The following is a 23,828-nucleotide window of genomic DNA, read 5'->3' as shown; positions in this document are numbered from 1 at the left end:
GGTCTGTCTGTACACTGCAACCTTCTCCGGAGTCCTCCGGGATAACATATCCCGGAAGGCCTCCTTCTTCAGTCGGACGGCTTCCCTGACCACCGGTGTCCACCAGGGTGTTCGAGGGTTACCGCCCCTTGATGCACCTAAGACCTTTAGACCACAGCTCCCCGCCGCAACTTCGGCAATGGAGGTTTTGAACATCGACCACTCAGGTTCAATGCCCCCAACCTCCACAGGGATGCCAGAAAAGCTCCGTCAGAGGTGTGATTTGAAGATCTTTCGGACAGGGGCCTCCTCCAGACGTTCCCAGTTCACCCGCACTACCCGTTTGGGTTTTCCCGGTCAGTCCAGAGTCTTCCCCCACCCCCTGACCCAACTCACCACCAGATGGTGATCGGTTGACAGCTCCGCCCCTCTCTTTACCCGAGTGTCCAAAACATGCGGTCTCAGATCCGATGACACGATCACAAAATCAATCATCGACCTTCGGCCTAGGATGCTCTGGTACCACGTACACTTATGAGCATCCTTATGTTCGAACATGGTGTTCGTTATAGATAATCCATGACTAGCACGAACATGGTGTTCGTTATAGATAATCCATGACTAGCACAAAAGTCTAACAACAAACGACCACTCAAGTTCAGATCAGGGAGGCCATTCCTCCCTATCACGCCTCTCCAGGTGTCTCCATCATTGCCCACGTGTGCGTTGAAGTCCCCCAGCAGAATTATGGAGTCCCCTACTGGAGCCCCATACAGGACTCCATTCAGGGTCTCCAAGAAGGCCAAGTACTCTGAACTGCTGTAGGGAGGCGACCCTCTCATCCACTGGGGTAAACTCCAACATAGCGGCACTCAGCCGGGGGCTCTCCACCATGATAAGGTGATGGCTCCCAGAGAGGAAAATCACATTGTATGATTTTTAAATAATTAATTTGCATTTTATTGCATAACATAAGTACTTGATCACCTACCAACCAGTAAGAATTCCTGCTCTCACAGACCTGTTAGTTTTTCTTTAAGAAGCCCTATTGTTCTCCACTCATCACCTGTATTAACTGCACCTGTTTGAACTCGTTACCTGTATAAAAGACACCTGTCCACACACTCAATCAAACAGACTCCAACCTCTCCACAATGGCCAAGACCAGAGAGCTGTGTAGGGACATCAGCAGGACCTGGTCAATGACCTGAAGAGAGTTGGGACCACAGTCTCAAAGAAAACCATTAGTAACACACTACGCCGTCATGGATTAAAATCCTGCAGTGCATGCAAGGTCACCCTGCTCAAGCCAGCGCATGTCCAGGCCCATCTGAAGTTTGCCAATGACCATCTGGATGATCCAGAGGAGGAATGGGAGAAGGTCATGTGGTCTGATGAGACAAAAATAGAGCTTTTTGGTCTAAACACCACTTGCCATGTTTGGAGGAAGAAGAAGGATGAGTACAACCCTAAGAACACCATGCCAACCATGAAGCAACTGCATTGTATTGTGGGGAGGATGGATGGGGCCATGTATGGCGAGATCTTGGCCAACAACCTCCTTCCCTCAGTAAGAGCATTGAATATGGGTCGTGGCTGGGTCTTCCAGCATTACAACGACCCAAAACACACAGCCAGGGCAACTAAGGAGTGGCTCCGTAAGATGCATCTCAAGGTCCTGGAGTGGCCTAGCCAGTCTCCAGACCTGAACCCAATAGAAAATCTTTGGAATGGGATGAAAGTCTGTATTGCCCAGCGACAGCCCCGAAACCTGAAGGATCTGGAGAAGGTCTGTATGGAGGAGTGAGCCAAAATCCCTGCTGCAGTATGTGCAAACCTGGTGAAGAACTACAGGAAACGTATGATCTCTGTAATTGCAAACAAAGGTTTCTGTACCAAATATTGAGTTCTGCTTTTCTAATGTATCAAATACTTATGTCATGCAATAAAATGCGAATTAATTACGTACAATGTGATTTTCTTGATTTTTGTTTTAGATTCCGTAACTCACAGTTGAAGAGTACCTATGAGACAGACTCCTACATGCTTTGTAAGTGGGAAAACCTGCAAAATTGGCAGTGTATCAAATACTTGTTCTCCCCATTGTATACTACAAGAAATTATATGAATTTCTTCCATGTACAGTTTTATTTTTTTTATGAATTCATGCTTTCTCATGTTTTGTTCACTATACCCAGTCATTTCTTAACTTAGCTCTCTATTTAAATAAAACCTCAGAACTTATAGAACGAACGACTGGGTTGTATCTGTAGAAAACATAAAAAAACATAAATTCACTAACAAATATGTAACCATGAATGAAAATATGTAATTTATGCTAGAATATGATAGATCGCTTTCTAAATGTAGTCATGTTGTGGCCTTTTACTTCATGATTGGGTGTCCCATATATCTGTCCTGAAGAGAAACGTATATAGCCAATCATCATCAAGTATTCAACAATACTGTAGTATAATACTGTTTATATCGTATCCCATCTCACCAGAGGCTCATGGTTTTCATCCCAATTGGCATCCTATTCCCTATATACTGGTGTTACTTATGACCTGGGCCATTTGCATACATTGCATCCTGTGTGAGCATGAGAACTTGGCCATTTAACTGCAATACGAATAATATGAATATCATATAATATCATATGAACAACAAATAAAAAACCTTATTTAATAAAACAAACTTCATTTGTGGGTCTAGTGAAGTAGATTTATCATGTAGCAGTCCAAAAAGCCCCATAACTCGGAGTTTGACTTAATCATTTTATATTAGGAAGAATCAGCACATTTTTCCACATAATTTTGGGATAAAAGTGTGAAACATTTACATGCACACGCATCAAGTCAGTATACAGTACTATGTAGCCTGCATGCAGTCAGGTGGTGTTCCAGTATCATATCATATTGTGCAAGGTAACATGCTGCAAACTTGAAGGAAGGCAGGAATGCCGGGTGTATTCACCTAGATAAGGTAAAAAACTGTACATTTTCATATGACATTACTGTTGGCTTTGCAGCGTCTACAGAAGAAACATTATAAAGTCTTAAAGGAAACCTGGGTTTACCCAAAATTTAATAAATATGCTAACTTAAAAAAATATATATTCCCATTTATGCTTTTAGATAAAAATGTCAGATATCTGTCAGATCCCCTCCTCAAAAGGACCATTCTTTTTGCCTCAAGACGCTAACGGAAATCTCTAAGAGCTTAGTCTGAGACTGCCAGTGATCCTATTTAGACCACAACAATTGCTGTGAAAATGTTTCATTTATATAATCCTAACAATGTATGTGAATGGAATTATGTATAAAAAAATGGAATTATGTATTCACATTCACAATGAGAAATTCTTACTGCGCCATAAGTTGCAACATATGCACCTCCAGCATTCCACTGACTTTAAAACTCCCTTTAAACTCACTGACAATGTTGCTTACCTGTGAACTAACATGAGGCTCTTGACTAACAAGTGCTATTGCTGGTGATAGTTCATTTGATTAGGTGCCAGTTTGAGCATTTTTTTATGATTCTGTTTCTGAAGCTGCAAAGACATAAAGAATCCACTTCAATATACACTGAGATAAAGTACACATTGTCTTTGGACCTTGGAATGTGACCTGCAACAATTGATATTTTTTCGTGTGTACACTAAGTAAATTGTATTGTGAAAATTCTAATTGTTTGTTTTCATGCAAGTGTTCTGAATCAGTTCCAACCCATTTCTGGTTTCTGGGGGCATTCAGAACCGTTTGATTGATTTTGCTTTCAATAAATCGTCTTGGCGCAATGAGATTTAGACTCACAACCCAGACGAAACTGTGGATATGGTGTAGCGTTTGGCGGGACCCATGAGTTTGGGTAGCCAGGTAAACATTGTATGTGACAGATGTCTTTATTAAAACGTGCCCATACTGAAAACATAAAAAATGTGTTGTGGTTCAACGGGAATAAAAAATCTTTTGACCTATGTATTGGATTAGCTGTTACTTAAAAGGTAATTTGGCTATTAAAAAACATCCTCACATCTAATATGTATATATTTTATCTTGTTTTCAACTACTTGACATTGCTTTTCCGACCTCTCTTGTTAAACATTTCAGTGCATGACATTCATTTGGACATACATGTCTCTTTTTTTTTTTATGTGGAGATATCTGAATACCACAGTACAGAACAGTGGGCAAATCCCATGTTTGAATGATCAATAAAGTGCAGGAAATGGAACCAGCTAGTTAGAGCAACAAGAGAGTGACTGCAACCCCCCCCCCCCCCCTCTAGATAATAAATGTGTTCTATCAAAGGGAAGAAACTCGAAATCAGCAGGAACCTGTAGGATGGGGGATAGTGACTGTAGTCTTACAAGCACACAACACACACAACAGACAGACCATCACCAGCATCAAGATTAGAGTGTGTGCCCTGTGCTGACGCAAAGCCTTTTTTCTGTGTCATTATGCTACCACAGACTCGCAGCGGTTGTCCTGCTGGTGGTCGGAGGTGTCAGTGCTTGTTAGGGGTTCAAACTAAACTGTGCACTATAGATGGTGGAAACGGTGTCTTTGAACTAGGCTGCGAAAGCACAACAAGGTCTTAAATACTCTGTAGTTGTAATGGGAAGCTTGGCAGATGCTCTAGAGGTTGAATGTACTTTGATATGATGTTCCAGGCCTCAGTGTGATTTGTGCTGGATTTGACTGTGGGCCTATGCTACTGTACGTCTTTTGTTTCATGGTAAATTGGGTCATTTATCAAATGGAAATGTTTTGTCATAGATGCTGATTTGGTCAGCATGTGTGTTAGGTAGACAACAAATCCAGTTGAATTATCAAGGCTGACTATTTAGGGATCAGGACATGTTTGTTTAATTGGAAAAGCACCTTTCAGAAGGAAATCAAACAATCAATTAATTAAATATATTTGATTTCATTAATTGAATGTTTGATTTCCTTCTGAAAGGAATTTGGCTTGTGTATATACAGTATCTCACAAAAGTGAATATACCCCTCACATTTTTGCAAATATTTGATTATATCTTTTCATGTGACAACACTGAGGAAAGGACACTTTGCTACAATGTAAAGTAGTGAGTGTACAGTTTGTATAACAGTGTAAATGTGCTGTCCCCTCAAAATAACACAATACACAGCCATTAATGTCTAAACCGCTGGCAACAAAAGTGAGTACACCCCTAAGTGAAAATTGGGCCTAGTTAGCCATTTTCCCTCCCCGGTGTCATGTGACTCATTAGTGTTACAAGTTGTGAATGGGGAGGTGTATTAAAGTTGGTGTTATTGCTCTCACACTCCCTCATACTGGTCACTGGAAGTTCTACATGGCACCTCTTTGCAAAGAACTCTCTGAGAATCTGAAAAAAAATATTGTTTTTAGGCTATAAGAAGATTGCCAAGACCCTGAAATTGAGCTGCAGCACGGTGGCCAAGACCATACAGTGGTTTAACAGGGCAGGTTCCACTCAGAACAGGCCTCGCCATGGTCAACCAAAGAAGTTGAGTGCACATGCTCAGCGTCATATCCAGAGGTTGTCTTTGGGAAATAGACGTATGAGTGCTGCCAGCATTGCTGCAGATGTTGAAAGGGTGGGGGGTCAGCCTGTGCTCAGACCATAAGCCGCACACTGCCTCAAATTGGTCTGAATGACTGTCGTCCCAGAAGGAAGCCTCTACTAAAGATGATGCACAAGAAAGCCTGCAAACAGTTTGCTTAAGACCAGCAGACTAAGGACATGGATTACTGGAACCATGTCCTGTGGTCTGATGAGACCAGGATAAACTTATTTGGTTCAGTTGTTGTCAAGCGTGTGTGGCGGCAACTAGGTGAGGAGTGCAAAGACAAGTGTGTCTTGCCTACAGTCAAGCATGGTGGTGGGAGTGTCATGGTCTGGGGCTGAATGAGTGCTGCCAACACTGGGGAGCTACAGTTCATTGAGGGAACCATAAATGCCAACATGTACTGTGACATACTGAAGTGTTATTTTGAGGGGACAGCAAATTTACAAATTTACAGTTATACAAGCTGTACACTCACTACTTTAAATTGTCATTTCTTCAGTGTTGTCACATGAAAAGATATAATCAAATATTTACAAAAATGTGAGGGGTCTACTCACTTTTGTGAGATACTGTAACATTGTCACAGAAACTAAGTCAGTCTAATATGTCTGGTATTTTGTGCTTCTGTTTTTCAAAACATTTATCAGTGATTGTTCACTCCTAATTGTGGTCTTAATTATGTATACTTGATTGAAGTCTCATCAGTATTAGATTGTATTTACTGGTTGGTGAGTGGTAGAGACTGTTGGTTTGGGAACATGCTCAGGGAGTTGTCTGTCTTCCCACTTTATCTGGCTGACACACACACACACGATGTGGGATGAAGTGTCATCTTTCTTCTAGACACTTTTCAGAAGTTTAATCTCTGCTGGGAACTGTCATCAACTTCCTCTCCCTCCTTTTTTCATCCGCTCGTTTTGTCATGTGGTTTCCTGACACTTTGGCCGGGCACATCAGATCTCTCCCCCAATCAGAGGCTCATTTCCCGGCTCTCAGCCCAGCAGGTGAGGAGCTTTCAGGCTCGGCTGGGGCTAAGGAGCCACTGAGCCCCCCTTCTAGACCCCCCTTCGGCCCGTCTACAGCAGGCTTTGTCCTGGGCCACCTGGGTAGTGTCCTAGCCCCAGGCTACAGGTCCTTCTGGGCCCTCTCAGCTAAGATCACGGCCTCCCCCTCCATTCCTTGTTCAGAACACAAAGAAAACAGACAGCTTACTTCACACTAAAAACATGGCACACGTAGAAGCACACACACAAATAAGATAATACACTTTTCAATCAATTTTATTTCACTGTATATAATGTGTTTGATATAATAGCCTATGAAGGTGCATGCATTATAATAAAATGTGTTATTCCATACAACAAACGCTAATAGAGTAGGGTGAAAACAGTGCCTCTAGGCATTTTTGGTTTTTAAAATTCTGTGCTGGCATAATACATTTTTGCTTTATTTAATTTACTTTACTTAGGCAATTCATTGTATTTTTTGTAATATACAGATTATTTTATACAATGTCTGAATTTCTGTTACTCCAGTTCCTACATTGATGTTATATTAAGTTGTCCCAGGACCTTTTATATATTATTTTATATCTCTCCAAGTGTAAGCCTAATCACAGACCATGGAAATATATTTTGCATGGAGAACATACTTTAATTTTGAAACATAGCCTAATAGAGTATATGCCTTTCATATCCCCAAGAGTGCTCATAAAAAATAAAATCTGCTTATAATAGGAAAAAAAACTGATCTGTTTATTCTCCAATTAGGTTGTTTGGGTTTTTCTTTGTAAAAAATATTTACTACATATTGTTTTTCCTTCAGACAAACCAGTGATTTTATCCATATTCATCTTTTGTTTGGTAACTGAGGCATAATCAAATTGGCTGTAAAACCATGTTTGCACAATTACGTTATCATAGATATCTCTCCTCTGCCTGACATGCAACAGATGTTGGGTCTCTGAGATTGATCACTAATCGACCCTCCCTGTCCTTCAGTCAATCACAATTATCTGGGTTCTTATAGGCCAGGGCCCAGTCTTCAAAAACTGTCGGAGAGTTTGAGTGCTCATCTCAGATTTGGTCCCTTCTTGTCCATGGGATCTTAGACCTAATTTGGACAGTGGTTGTGAGAACACATTTTTATGACATTAGCATTGTATTCAACCCCCCCCCCCCCTCCCATGAAAATATGCATCTTCAGCACAAACAGGTCAACAAGTCTTGTTAATCTACATTAAACTATTGCAATATAAAAACATTCCTTATGATCTAAGAAACAACAGATCCTATAGCTCCTCATCTAAGACTAGTATATACAGGCCGAACTCTGTTCTCTCATTCTCTGTTGGTCCTGGATCCAGCCGTATGGCTCAATATGGCCTCCATGGGAGTTGTTCTTCCATGCAGAATCCTCGTTGATAGGTTTGATCAGGGATTCTGCAGGCCTATGCTGGGATAAGAATGACTGCAGGTAGATCTGATTTCTGATGGCTCAGTGTGGTGTAGCAAACTATTGTTATGGTTTGTGGCGGTGCTCTGTATTTGAAGTTGGATTCTCATCCTCAGTAGAGTGCTAGGTGCAAGCACTAACATTTATACTTACAAAGAAGTATCAAATCCCTCTTTTGCAAGCCTCATTGCTTAATCAATTGTTGTTATTTCAGCCGTGCCTGTTGAAACACAAGATGTGATTACAGACATCTGAAAAACAAAAATCCCCGTACTTGAACCACAAATCTACACATAGCCAGGTAATCATCAGTGCTAACATTAGTGCTAACAGAAAATATCTAAAAGGTTATTGTTTTTACTTGATACATTTTATTTCATTTTAAGTAGAAAACTATTGTTTCTATAGTAATAGCAACACTTATTTGAGTTTCAAAGGCTGGGTCTGGTTTGTAACATAGACAGTTATTAACTATTCACTGGTGAATATGTTGGGGGTATTCAATTTCTACATTACACAATTAAAGTACATTTGTTAAATTGGTCTGGCAGATAATCTAGTTTAGCGACATGCTGAGCTATCGTTCCATGAAAAGTGATACTTCCTTTATCTGGTGTGACAGACTTTTGCCTAAAACTTTAATTGAGTTGTTCTATTATTTAAATATTTGAGTGGCTGCAATATTTTAATCAAAATTGGAAGGAAAGAAACTATTGACGCCGGATTTTGATTTCATTTAATTACTTTTCTTTTTGTTAGAGAGAGATACTTCTCACTCTGAATAAACAGCACCTTTAAAACCACATATAATGCTGCAGTACATCCATTTTTTGCAGTATTTTCTCCCTATGATGTCTACTTTTGCATTAACTGTACATTTTATAAATATTCAGTAAAAGCTAGCAAAACAGAAATATACAGCTCTGGAAAAAAAGTAAGAGAACACTGCACCTTTTTTCTTTCCTTTCCAAAAAAGTTGAAAAGGAAAGTTTTGAGTGAGCAACAGAAGCGTTCAGTTTGCAGTGGTTCCAACTTTTTTGGAAAGGAAAGAAAAAGGTGTAGTGGTCCCTTAATTTTTTCCAGAGCTGTATATATTTTTGGAAAGCCCAAACTCTTTATAACTTCCTTGTTCACTTTTATTTATTATCCCTGTGCAAACCAGCAATTCACCAAAATGAATTCAAGTAGCCCACTGATGTGATGCAACATTACTGAAATAATCTGCAACATTGCATTTTAGGAATTAACTGTGTGTGTGTCTGTGTGTCTTATGTAAAGGAAATCAATTTCCAGGGAAGTTATACTGTACTCTGACGTCACTGAGTATGTGTCAAGTGTTAGAAAAGACAAGGGAACTTAGATTTTAGCAGTATACTGGACTGGCATGTTCAACAGCTCCAAAACCCTTACCAAGATAATGCTAATGAAAACACAAATAGCTCAACTGTAGCTCCACTGGACATGGGAGGCAGGTATACATTCCCTAGTTCCCCTTCCTACTCCAGTATTAAGTGTTATTGTTAATTGCAGGTCAGTGTGGAACTGATGTGTCAGCTGCTATAGCTGCTAATTAATTCACAAGCTTGGAAAAAGATGTCCGTGGTGACAAACACACACACACACACACAAACTGTCTGTATTTAACCTGCTATAGAGAGACGTTCTGCTCAGTCCCATTATGACTGACTGTGTAAGGCTTTAATTAGCGGTCTATGTATGGAAGAAGAGGGACCCAGCAACTTTTATGTCGATTCAAGATGTTATCCTTTTTCTTACTTTGATAAAGTTTATAAAGAAAATAATATTTAGCTCTTTTTACCAAGCCACCTACGTAAAGAAGAGTATGCACTGTTAAATGAGTTTAGTCAAATACAGGATATGTCTCATTGTCTTCTGACAGAGGGTGTCAAAAGGGCTGTTCCTTCAAAGGACAGTTAATAAAGAATTTTCAACAAAGAGCATTTTGCCACAAAAAACATTTTCCAAATTTTCCTTCAATTTTGCAAGTGGCTGAATCTTTACCGGAGAAGAGATGGCAAGAAACAGTGCCTCTCTATCTCAGTATATGTAGGCCATGTATTTCATGCTGTCTGGGTACAAAGAATTAAAAAAAAGAATTCAGCACAACTTGATTGATTAATACTATGTTGTGTTTGGCATTCCTTTATGAAAAAAACTATAAAAGAATTAGCCAGTCAGCTTTAAGCTGAGCTCAGCTGTGGGTAGTCCTTGCTCATGAAAACACCCCCCAAGGGAAGTCAGTTAGGATCTGGCTTCATACCAATCAAATCACAAAAAACTTAAATAAAATAAAAATATATATATATATATATATAATTACTGAGGAGTTTTATATATATATATATATATATAAAACTCCTCAGTAATTTTGTTCTTCTTCAGTGGCAAGCTAGCTAAAATTTACAGTACTCTAAATGGCCATGATTGGCTTTGGAATTTTGGTTTTAGCTAATTCTCCATAACGGCCAGTGATTTATTTAAATGCTATTTTGACCCAGGCCTGAGAAGATGAGAGTTCAACTTCTAAGTCTTCTGGCTCATTCTTGATGGAAAGTTAGATCAGCAACAACATTTAGCCAGTTAGCATTTTGTTAAATCTTTTCATAATTTAGATTTTTTTCCCCAACTTAGCTTCCTCAGTGATTTAACCCATCCACAGCCACAGTGGATTAGTAAATTAATATCTTGATAGAGTTGTCATTAGATTATTTTTGCAATGTAATTGTGTGGTAGAAATAAATTGGTGAGAAGGCCTGCCAAATATACACTTGAAATGAAGTTGTTTTAGTGTTTAAAAGGCAACATTAAACTTTCTGTTAAATATGGCCTACATTTGTAGTCTCAACATTTTTTATTATTTTGCTCAAAATAGAGATGTTAACAGTTGCTTCCCAACAATATGCGCTATAAAAAATTTGTCATTTATGCAAATCTGGCAACAAGTCTCATTCATCGCAACAAAACTCAGTCACAGTATCACCCCTCTTGCCCAGCCATGGCTGACGATAACATCTCACCTTGTCTATGCGTGTATGTTTACCTTCATCAGATCATACCTTTAATCATACCATTTAATCCATTCCTCTGAACTCTGCCACAAGGTTTGCTCAACCGCTCAACTAGTCATTTATTACCCAAACATTGACCACACTAAAACATTCCATAAACATGCTGGGGTAAGGGTACTGTCTGGGGCACTCAATAATGCCGTTAAATACTCCCAAACAGAACTCTATTCCCTATAAGCAAATCTACTTTGGACCAGGGTCCATTTGGAATAAGAATAACATTAATAGGGGGGAATTTAACTCAGAGCCGTAACCACAAGAGGCTGAGTGGTGCTGTACTACAGGCAGGAAAGCACTGCAGGGTGTAAGTTTGTGCACTAGAATGGTTTGTAAAGTGGCTGGTAACTGTCAGTGCTTAGAAAGAACAATAGACCAGTTCATATACGTACTCTAAAATGAGAATAGCGCACCATGCTTAATACATGAGTATTGGGCCAAAAGGGACAAGCTTCACTTGAGTGGTATAGATTATGTGCCATGTCGCCAGAGAGTTGGTTGGTACGAAGAGAATAGAGCGAGAACAACTAGTCAGAGTACCACTGGGCTCTCAGTAATAATGGTTTAAAAAAGAATCCAGTGGAAAAAAGAATATTATAAAAACAAAAAAGTTCTAAATTCTAAAATGTTCTGTATTAGGCCAGAATGGTGCAGAATCTCAATGTATGATTTATTTTTTAGCAAACATCACATTTTGCAAAACAAATTGTATGCACATATCTAGGTTTCTGCTGTATTCTTTCAATCTTATAAAAATGTAATTTATATTAAAGGTCATTTTCCAAACAAAAAAGTAATAGACTCGACAAATATGATTTCAACCGAAGAACACTTTTTATTTGAATATGCTTAGAACAGGAAAATATCACATAACAATCTATAGCAACATACCATCAATTTCAATATTTTAATAACAAATGTGGGACGATTGTCATCCCACAATATATTTGCCGCACTGTCCTCAGGAACGTGTAATACTTTGGCTGACATTTCCTTAAATTGTTCTAATTCATGTGAGTTTGTGATTAAGTGGTTCGTTGGTGGGTGCGGTGTCCGCTATACATGCATCCATTGAATAGCTTTGCTATAGTGTCTGGGGACTGTAGGCGGATGCTCTAAGGTCAAGTCCTCTGATGAATCCGAATGACAAATGGCACAGAATCGGATGCACAAGCTAACCTGCAAAGACTCACCAATGCTGTTCATCAGTAATTTAATGTTAAACAGATACTAAGCAACATCTCAGGTCAACAGTCAGATCTGAGACACCGATGGAAACGTATGTACTTCCACAAGGCTAGTACCCATTTTAATATGTTCACAGGGTTAATAGAAATGATCATGTTCACCGCATGACATAGTTTATTGCGATGGGCCTTACATGCAAAAATCATACAAGCATAATTCATACAGAAGTGATTGGGAAAGCGTCCACAGCACAGGCAGTGTGAGAAGCAAGATGATGTCTCGTCATGAGATGCATTACAATAACTTGATACCAAAACGACCAAAATAGTCCCCATGACATATTTGCAATTGGATTTTTAAATCATCATTTTATGTCTAATTAATCACTGTGTGTTTACATTATTAATAGAACTCACAATTATATTTTTATGATTTATTTTCCTGACCCTCCTTTGGCCTTTGAAATGGTCAGTCTGAATGTTCGAGTGTTTGGACACCAGTTGGAAAATGTTCCGTTCACCGACCTGATTGGGTGATAGGATTGTCTTGAGCCCACCACCCCCCGGCTGAAAAGTCATGAGTCTATTACAATCAGTGTATTATAATCAGCTTGGTGGTTTCATTGAGTTAGCCAGAAGTATGTTTACACCCAAACAGGACATTATCATAAACAGGCATTATTATAATTGTTTCCGTTTCAGAAATATTTAGAATTTTATAGTTTGTAAATATAACCTTTAAAATACAAAACAAAATGTTTGTCTACACTGGGTCTTTAAGATACAAATGTGTCACATCACAGGGTAATGTAGATCAACTGAACATACAGACAAAAGACGAACAAAAAAGTACCTACCTGTTTTTTAGAACACAGAGTCTGTGTGCCAAGTGTTTTGCTTCCCTACATATATAGAACAAAAATACAGACAACACATGTTCACATTGCATCCCCATGTAGTTATCAAAGAGTAGTGGAGTTCACCATGATGATAGAGCTTTGGGAACGAGGGCTAAGAACTTTGCTCCATTTTTAAAGGTTACCTCAGGAGAAAAATGGTGGTGCCATTTTCTCTCTTTCCTGTCTTGTCCACATGCCTCTTACTTTTCACCCCCCAACCCCCACTCTCTCCTAACCCTGAGACAACCCTGTCATACTGCCGGTCCTCTAATCATCTTCCCCTCCCCTCCTCCATTCCTTCGTTTTACAGGAGTGGGGGTTCACACTAGACATTAGACCTCCTCTTCATTATTAGTGATGCGTTCAGAGTGACGCAGGTCTGTCTGTTCTGTGGTCATCATGAAAGATAATTGCTGAAACCGGCAATTAACACCCACTGGTCTACTCTAACTGTTCCACAGACTACTCAAGCATTTCATCATCAGAGCCATAGGCCCTGACATTTCATTGTCTATCCAGTTATGGAAAACATACTATGTCAGTTCTATATTTCTCTGATATACGTGATTTTCGTTTTTTTTCGTTTGACATCGAAATTGTAATTGCCTTGGTTTATACGTTTATTGCCTTGGTTTTTAATTGTATTCTTAGTTTTATTTTATTTGCGTTAATCTCGAAAGAATATTAGTCACAAGAGTTTGTGAAGTGGGGTGCGATAAAAAGTGGAGGGTGCAATTGTGTTTCAGGAATGGGATGAGCCCACTGAGAATCGGACTCCCCATTCAATCTGTGTAATCTCCAATATACTGAGAAATAAATTGCTTTTTAAATAGATTGCTTAGCTCCTATCTGGGAGCCACTGGTGTGGATACATTTCATAGCACCCATATTTAAACGAGCCGCAGTGGATTCAATAGCTTCCCTTTATTAAAGATACTGGTTAGTAAGGCCACTTGTCCTGTAGCCTCTCCTGACACCTGAAAAGAATCCCCATTAAATAAAAGGGGACAGATTATGGACACATATCGAACACAAACCTCCAAATGTCCAAAGCAAAGTGAGTGTATATAAGGTGTATGGATTATTAATCTAACAGTATGTGGTCTATACGTTCAGCTCATATTCTTTAATTAGAGTCAATTGGCCCCAAGAAAATATATGAATATCTGCCTCTGTCTCAGTGAGTAGCCCAGACAGAGAAACGGAAATGCAGCACATTTCCTGTCGTTGTAACGGCCCAGTTCATTAATAATGCAGATTTTGTTTGAGGAAACCACATTATGTTCCTGGAGGAAGGCATGGAAAGAAGGACCATAGGGAATATTTTTTGTTAGAGAAAAAGGGATAAAAGTAAATAATAATAATAATATTTGAATAAAGGATGTGTCCAAATAATTTGCAGGATATGTTTATACAATAATAAAAATGTGTTTAGGTTATTTAAATCTTATTTCTTTACTTCAATTTATTATTGTCTCAGAGCCAAAACTATTGTAGCAAATTAATTAAATATATAAAGCCATAAGCCTTATGTGTTATATATCCACCTGCGTGAATCACTCAGGTACAGTGGAGTTGCCTGGAAGAACCTTTTGGGGTTCTAAAAATGGCCATGCCAGTGGAAGCACTGCAGGTGAAAAGGGTGCATTGAGGAACATCTCTGAAAAGGGCAATCCCCTTTTTTTAATGGAAAGAGATCTTGAATTTCTTTTTATAAAAAATGATAGATGTACAGAATGGAGGTGTGGCTTTAACATTGACCACCATGAATCTCATTCCCGTTCATTATGTTCAGTTTTTACCCTGCAAATGTAACTTTTGTCTGAATATTTATGTATATTATATGTACTGTAATATAATTAATAAAATTAACATTGCTGATTACATGTAGTAATACAATTGTATATCTGGCATCTATATAGAATTTGCATTGATTCTTAAAGTACTCATACATCTATGTTAACCTCAGTGAAGCAAAAACATTTTAACTGTTTAATAACAGAACAGTAATGACGTATGGCCAAATAAATATGAATGTGAAAGCCACACTTCTACAAAGCCACACCTCTACAAAGCCACATCTCCACTCCAGGTTTCCTCTTGGAACCAGTTACTGCAATACATATCAAAGGTTTGTCCAAGAACCCTACAAATAGCCAAAGGTGCACAACATATAAGTGTGACAGAACAAGGTTGTGAAGGAAAAAAATGGCATTACAGGGAAGCCTTAATTGTTCCTGTGGCATTCCTACAAAATTAACTGCCACAGTCTTTTGTTGTAAAATGACTTAATGTAGTGTCAAATATATAACCAAAGAGCAAGTGTGAGACATAACAAGAAAGGACAAAGAAACTGGCTAAAAACCGGTCTGACCAATATCTAGTGGGGTAGCTTCATCAAACCACTAACTTTGTGCAAATACTTTCGACTGGACAAGATATATGTATATATGTATATGTAAGCCAGAGTAGATGAATGAACTTTTCTTTTTCAACATCCAAATTAACTAAATATCTATATTTCTGTACTTTATATTTGATCATTTGCTGCAGGCTACTGTAGTGCAGTAGTTATTTAACAATACGATTCCAATAGATTTTGCAGAATGTTAATAGTATATTTAATTAATATGATATCATACCGTCAATTCTATCTTTTTTTATATGATTACATAAAGGAAATGTTTTACAGGCTACGGCCCTAGAAAGCATTCCGCTCTGTTATAAGATATGTACTGGATAGGGCCCTAGAAAGCATTAAGCGTTTGGCTCTAGTGTAAGGTGTGTACTTCAATTACCCTGCCTTAACAGGATTACAACAGATAAAACATACTAAGACGCCCTGGGGCTGGGTGCAGAAATTAAATAGGATGTAATATGGTAATCTGGAAATGGCGATAAGAGGATAACCAGTATAGTAGCCAGACATAGATCAGCCATCGGTAGTAAGAGAACAGAGATGGACTGTCTGCATGACTGCAAAACAGCTGAGTGGATGTGATGTCAAGGATGTACAAAAACAATATCGTGGATCTTTTGTGATATTTTATTTATAAAATAAGGCACTTTTACATTGCATGGGTCATTGCAACTGTTGTTCACATTGCTGCTGTGTTAAGTAATTACACTGTAGAGCACACTTGAATTAAAAAGGAAAGGATACAAGCGATCAGATATTTAATGGGTTTAATGTCATGATTTTGCATTCGATTTAATAATGAGATGCATTTGTAATACTATTCTTGTTAATAAATATGTACATGCTCAACTCACTGAATCTATACAGTAGAACATGCTGTTGGCTGTTTCTGAATTTTCCATCTTCCTGCATGATAATTGAAATTGTCTATTAGTAATATTAACGTAAACCTGCCGACAAAAAATCCCCAGATCTTAAGGCAGAGAGCGGCCAACAACAGTCGAGCAGCTGAATGGATCAGAACCACGCCACGTGATCATGGTTATGTAAAGATTGTGTCAGCAGCGACGGCCTGGTCTGTTTCAAACCAGGAAATGCATAGATACTTTGGACAACATTAGGAATACTTCCATCCACCTCTATCCTTCCACGTAGATGTCTGTTCTGAAATATAGTTCACTGTAAAAGGGAAGGAGATATACAAATGCAATTTTGATAAGATCTTTATCAGTTTTGTAGTTCCCCTGGTGGTGAAAAAACGGGGCCAACAAAGTGTCTAGTGTTTCCGTAATTATCTCATGCATACCCATTAAACCAGATTCAGTGAGACTTCAATCATTGCTTTTTAGATTAATATCAAGCAAATCAAAATGTTTAAGCATATTATTGTTTTCTCTTAAAAATCTAAAAAAGTATTAGTGTATACATAATTGGTATAGGCTAATAGTAATCTTATATTGACTGCATGGTTTTAAGATGAATCCTGTCTATGGAACTGAAACATATTTTACCATACATGGAAAATAGGTTTATCATTGTTTGTTATTATTTCAGATTTATTTGAGTGGTGATGGGGGGTCTCGAGTGTCAGATTATGAGAGTTGACATGTCTGAGGATATGACTCCACATGTCAAGTTGATCCTATTATGGTGTTTAAATGGATTTTACATGGGTGTTAGGGTTCAGAATGCACTGTGCATCAGACCAGGGGGACAGGCTCATACATATTCATGGCTTACTATATCTATGGTAACACGGAAAACCCGGTTATACTCAATTTGAGCATGTAGTAATTGTTTATTTAGGGCCCTCTCCTTCAATGCATAAATTGAGCTGTTCCTAGTACAGATTTTGTTGTCTGTGCCTCAGTGTGGACACCGACATGCAGCTTTTTCATGTGGAAAACCCAGCACGATAAATGTCATTTCAAATAATTTGCATAAGAAAAGGAGGGGAAGAAGGTAACGAGTACTTGGTCTGGAGGAGTGATAATAAATAGACTAGAGACATTTGCATGAGAGAAGGACAGGCACATGCAGCCAAACCTCAGATACATGGACAGCTACAAAACATGATCCTGTTGTCAGAGGCCTATACAGTACACACTTAATGTACCGTATCTCTTGCCCAATACAAAGATGCAGCCAGAATGGACGTAAATACACCTTCATTCACTGGACATGATGAGCAAATGAACATTAGACATCTGAATCATCAGTGATGAAACCACAACACCACGGTTAAAAAAAATATAAAAAAAAATGCTATTTGACAAATTGTGAGGGGAAACCTGCTTGCCAAAGAGGTTGGTTGACACTGTTTTCAAGGACTCCACAGCACAATCATCACCGAAACAGATAGGCAGCCAGCAGTGCTCTGTCTGCTTGCTTGATAAATGGGCCTGGATGTCAGTCAGTCTCTATGTTTTGTGTTTCTGTGTGCCAGCAACCACCCTTATTATTAAATGCAAACCAGAAGGCGGGGGGAGGGGGGGGGGGGCACTTAGGGATGCACTCTGATCATTGTCCTCAGCAGCAGAGAAGGCTGACGAAGAAGAAGAGGAAGAAGAGGACTCTCCTCGACTACGCGTATTCTTAAGCAATAACAACGTGATCCGTATTATCCACCCAAGAATACCCGTCACCGAAGAGAATCTTTAACACAGAGGCAATATTTGGGAAACGCAAGCAAGCGATCGCATCGTGACCGCATCATCAAGTCCCCCAGTTGGTCCCAATGGTAAACAACACAGAGAGGCACTGTATCAACATAATTGATTGAAGACGCCTTGCAGCACAAGACAAGGCCCCATCAAAGGCTTTTCTGCAAATAGAAATTAACAACAGTGCATTTTTCAATCCAAAGCCAAAAGTGGTGTAAACTACCTTCTCTTCCAAGTGTCTGCATCTTATATTCTCACTCTCACTGTCTCTCTCAATCACACACACTCACACACACTCTCTCTCACACACACACACAGATGCTATATTGAATGAAGCTCCATAAGACAGGTAAGGGGGTGGTGTGTGGGGCAGTTAGCCCCCTCAGCATGCTCTTACCTGGGCCAGAGGTAGTCTGAAGCCCTGCCATTCCTGAAGTCTGGGTGGTCCTGTCCTCCAGTAGCTATCCATAAGGAGGAGGAGATTCCCATATTAGCCCTGTCCTGTTCTCTATAGTTCTCTCTACACCAGCATATCCACATGTAATGATACTTCCTGGAAACACAGATACGTAAAGGGTTAAGTGTCACAGTCAAAATCAGGCATGGCATTTCAAACCTGAATACAAACATACATAGCATGACCAAACCCATAGCTCCAGTGCTTGCATTAACAACACACATTTAAGCCAGCCCTTCCCTTAAGGATTCTGGTCAAATCAAACATACTGAGATTAAGCTTTTTTTGCCAGCAGAAAGATTTGAAATGTTTATTTTAAGATTATTCTGTCCTGAATTTCAGACTAACTGAAACAGCAGGGAAACACTTGGTTTTATTTCAATTGATTCATTTAAATAATTTATTATTTTAATTCCACTGCGTTTTATTCTGAAATATGTTTGGATATAAAAAGGTGTGTTGTTGGGAAATTTTGATTTACAAAAGGTGTTTTTGAAAAAAAATTATTAAGTAATAATTAAATTCCTGCTATGATGCATAAATAATGTATGATAAGTCAAAGCAATTTCATTCCAGCCCATTCTAATTGATCTGCTCACGTGAATGCAAATAACAGGTTCCAATTTAGCCCTAGCAAAATCATTCCATTGATTAGATTTTTTTCTTCTTCTAATCAATATCTGCAATTACTTTATGGATCGTTTTGTAAAATGAAAAGCCATGTTCATATGGATCTCAACAACCTCCAGGTATATATTAACAAACTGTTATCCTTGATTTCACCCATTTAAAGCATAGAATATGAGTGTCTGTGAATTCAGTTAACATGAATGAAAGTCATGTCAGGACTGAGGGTTGAAAAGGGAGAGCCTTTTTGATAGTTAATAAACAAAATATACAAAGTAGGCCCATTATTAATTTAAGAAAAAAGACCATTCTAAAACGAAACATACATTTGGATCACAATTTGGTACAATACTGCCAAAGCTACTTAGCTTATAGCTAATATTTAATGGTAAAAATAAATCCTGGAAGAAAAAAACACCAAGGAGGACACAATGAAAATCCTGCCGCAGTTTTTGGGCTGCTAACGCAAACCCCAATTTCTCCGATGAAAATAGGGAGATGAAGACAGATGGACAGAGAATGAAAGGAGGGAAAAAAGAAAATAGAGAATAAATGAAGAAAGGAAATAGGGCGAAATAGGTGCTAATCCCTAAGTGTCTCTTTTTCTCCTCAACACAGCAGCTTGGATGCTGAGGCACGGGGCACAACAATAGAAGCTCTCCGGCACACACTCTCCATTCTCCCATCTCAGGCTGGGCCACTTCTCCCTGCTGTCTAAAGCAGCCTGAAACACTGTGCTGTTCAGAGCTGGGACATACCAGCCACTGTAGCCCCCCACAACAGTGCATGACCGGGTGGAAAGCCCCATCCATCCAATCCAATCAATCCCTCTCAAACCCAATACCTATAATCAGCTCCCTCTTAGACCTACACAGAATAAACGAACCAGGGTCATTGATTCACTTATTGAAGCTTGAACCACACGTCTTTACTCTGAAACGATTCTGAACAATGGATCATTATTGCTAGCTGATATTCTGCTTCTTTTCCGCACATTATTTAAGGTTCTGCTAGGTATTCCTGGCTTAAGTCACACTCCTCAGCTGAGTCATATCAATACTTACAGATGTATAGCACTGTATGTTGACCAGCACACAGAGAATGCAGAGATGAAATGTTGAGTAAAAAGAAGAGAAAAGTGAAAATCTGTGCAGATTTTTCTTTCTGGGGTGGCTGACCGGTCGGAGTATCTGTGGATAAATCTGTATTCTCTTCCTCACTCCTCCCACCTCCTCCTCTTTGCTAGGAGAGGCTCTCGATCCGCGCCTTTGCCAGATGAAACCCCCCCTAACTCGCCGGACCCTTTTTCTGATTGCAATTAAATTGCCAGAGTCCCATGAATATGGAAATAACCCACGCCACGGGAGACAAATCCAGTGAAAAGAAGTATACCACCGCACAGTGAAACACACCGATACACACAACCTGACCACAAAGCAGACACAGAAAAAAAAGAAGAAAAGGAACGTTTTTTTATCACCAAACTTAATTTGTACAACGTTGGTCAGTATATTGCAGAGCAAAAAAAAACGAAATGTAATTTCCGCTCAAGTATATGTATGTGTGTGTGTGTGTGTGTGTGTGTTTTCTTTTCTTTTTTTATTATATTTTTTTTTTTTGTCATTGTGGGGCTAAAAAAAAAATAATAAGAAAAAAATAAGAAAGAGAACTGGAAACAAAATAGGGAACTGTGTCCACCTGTGACGAAGCTCCGGCCACTTACCCTGTAAGGGTTGATCCAGACGGAGCCTCCCGGCGAGCTGCTAGACAGGCTAGCGTCTGATCCCCTGCCTCCGAGCAGATATCACCCCGATTGTAAGGAATATTGCCTTGCTTTGGTCCGCGGTGGAGAGCGGAGGATCTCCGCAGGGTCGGTCACGTACTCGTTGACCAGTGGTGGGCGTTCACAGGCAGGTGTTCCCCCCTGTGCGCAAGCAGCCTCGTCGCAGTCCCAGCGTGTAGCCGTAGCACCTAACGTGTCAGTCAGCCAGCCAAGCCAGCCAGCCAGTCAACCAGTCAGCCAGCGCCGGGGCGGTGCTGTTGGACGACGCAGCGGCAGCCTCGGCAGAAGCGTCCTCGCGGGGAGGGATGATGCTCGACAAAAGGACCAAACCCGCTCTCCTCGCCGCACCGGGGAGAGACAGTTGTTGCTCGCCACAGCAAATGAACTTACAACAAGAGAGAGAAAGAGAGGGAGAGGGAGCGAGAGGCAGAGTGAGGGATAAGGCAGCGAGAGAGATGGAATAAAGAGTGTGTGTGGTGTGTGTGTACGTGTGTGAGAGTGAGAGAGAACGGTAGAGGGGAGGAGAGAGGGGGAAGAAAGAGGGGGTGGAGAGAGATGTGGAGGTAGAACGGGAGTGAAAGGAGGAGGGAGATAGAGAGATAGAGGAGAAATGGCAGCGTAGGAAAAGCAACTGCTGAAAGTCTGTGGAGTGACACTGGATTCTCTCTCCTGCTCTGAGCAGGGGAAAGGAGAGAATCATTAGATTTGAGCTTCACACACGGTTCCGGGAGGCAGGCAGTGAACGTGATGAGTCGTGGATCTCAGGCTCCTAATGGTGGATTCATTGAAGGAGATCTCACATGGTGCACGCTATATGGGCCCTGCCTTTACGGCTTCCCAAACGGGGGGTAGGGGGTTGCAAAAGGACTAACGCAACCCCTCCTCTGGGGAACGCTGGTAATAAAATAATGGGAGAAAATGCCATCATGAAAATGGTTATGTGTTTTTTTTTTTTTTCACTGCTTCTCCATCCCTGATCCCCAACATGTGTTGGCTGACAGTGTTAAGTTGAATATAAAAAATAAATAATACGTCCTCTTTGAGTCGTAAAGATTCTCATTTCATCTCCCTCTGGAGAGGCAAGTCAAATGTATGCTACTGTCATCAGTGGCTGAAAAGAGGGCTTTTGAGACAGTTGAAGAGGGAAGGAAAGTATTGGAGAGGTTTTCAGTGTGATGACAAGTCATTGGCTCTTATGAGAGAGACATTGAAAAGACAGAGAGAAAAGGCAAAAGAGGGACCACAAGCCCAATGCCTTTCCCCGGAATAAAGGAGATTTATTTCAGGCTGATGCAAGGTCGTCTTAATGCCAACAAGCCTTTTAACTTCCTGCAATGTGGTTGACTTTTGAAGCTGACATTTTCAATTAGGAAGGCCTAAAATGATTTGAAGATGTTTTTTTATGATAATGGTCTGAGATGATTCCCTGCTGATCAAAGATGAGATCTGTAAACACTCAAGCAGATCAATAGAAAAGTAGCTTCTATGTGGTACTGTTCTTCACTCAATGAAACAATATGAAAAAATTATATTCATCATTTAAATTCTATTTAGAAAAATATTCACATCACATTGATTTAAAATTACTACTTTCTAGGTAATCAAAACTGTCCTTAAAATCTGTGGTATATGCAGGTTATATGTATGCTTTTCAATATGATAATTTTTTTTACATAAATGATTGTTATATTATACCTCCAACCTTCTGATGCCGCAAATGACAAATTCTGATTAATTCCTGTTGAATACAATTAAAACAAAAAGAAAACTCTATATAAAGCTATTTGTGTGTGGCAAACAAATTGTCACCAATCTTCAAGATATGTGTAAAAAAAAAAATAATCATTATCGTGTTGTATGATCAAAGCAGACAAAAGAATTAAACGCACACTTCCACTCAGAGCGCAGCCCTTTGCTGCCCCCTATTGAACACTGTTGGTCTCGCCTCACAGACCCAGCATGTAGCACCAGGCTCCCCAAGTCATTGTTCTATGAAAGGATGTGTCATTCTGAAGGCACACTGCAATTAGAGCTGAATAACAAATAATTATTTATGAGGCAAAGTCATTCAGGGAGACAAACAGCATGCGAATGAAACAAAGGCATGCAGAAGGCTTTCTCTGTTCTACTGGAAAGGTAAGAGAGTGGAAAGGAGAGGGAGAGGGGTGGAGGGATGGAAAGAAATAGAAAAGGGAGTGAGAGAAGTGAGAGAGAAAGGTGTGGGGGTGTTGGTTAGGCCACAGAGGAAAGCAGAAGGTTTGAGGTAAGAGGGGCTTTTGAGATGTTTCAAGGTGGAATGAGCCAGTCATATAAAAGCCTCTGTCAAGTTTAAAGCATTGCAAGCTGCAAGGCCAAGCCTCTACACAAAACAACGTGCCGTCTCATGTTCACAGAAAAATACTAGCATTCATGTGACTGTGTATGGGTCCACTATGTAAGGGGTTAAATCTTCCTCAGTGTTGCTGTGGCGAAGCCCTTGTTTGCTCTCGTCGAAGGTAATTGAAATCGACTTTCAAAAGAATAGGCACATTAACTGTTTTCATCGATTAGGAAGTTGCTTACACAATACACTAGGTAGGTCTGCAGCTCCCTGGTAGATTTAATACACAGCCTTCAGTGTTCAGACGTACCACTGTGTGTTGCATTCCAACCTAGTGGCCTTGCAGTCTGCGTACACCTTCATCCAGTA

General features: G+C 39.7%; 1 long non-coding RNA gene across 2 annotated transcripts; it reads right to left on the bottom strand.

The window, feature by feature from the left end:
* Window positions 1–13,763: 13,763 nt before the first annotated feature.
* On the bottom strand, window positions 13,764–21,679 carry LOC109614849. Of its 2 annotated transcripts, XR_002195820.2 has the most exons (3): window positions 21,080–21,679; window positions 18,670–18,825; window positions 13,764–18,433 (listed from the first exon to the last, which is right to left on the bottom strand). It is a non-coding gene; the product is annotated as an uncharacterized LOC109614849 (long non-coding RNA). The 2 variants fall into 2 exon arrangements; XR_002195819.2 differs by having other exon boundaries at window positions 13,764–18,825.
* Window positions 21,680–23,828: the final 2,149 nt, after the last annotated feature.

This window comes from Esox lucius, chromosome 21 (genome assembly GCF_011004845.1).
Source record: "Esox lucius isolate fEsoLuc1 chromosome 21, fEsoLuc1.pri, whole genome shotgun sequence".
Taxonomy (NCBI): domain Eukaryota; kingdom Metazoa; phylum Chordata; class Actinopteri; order Esociformes; family Esocidae; genus Esox; species Esox lucius.
This window is presented reverse-complemented; position numbering and strand designations above follow the sequence as displayed.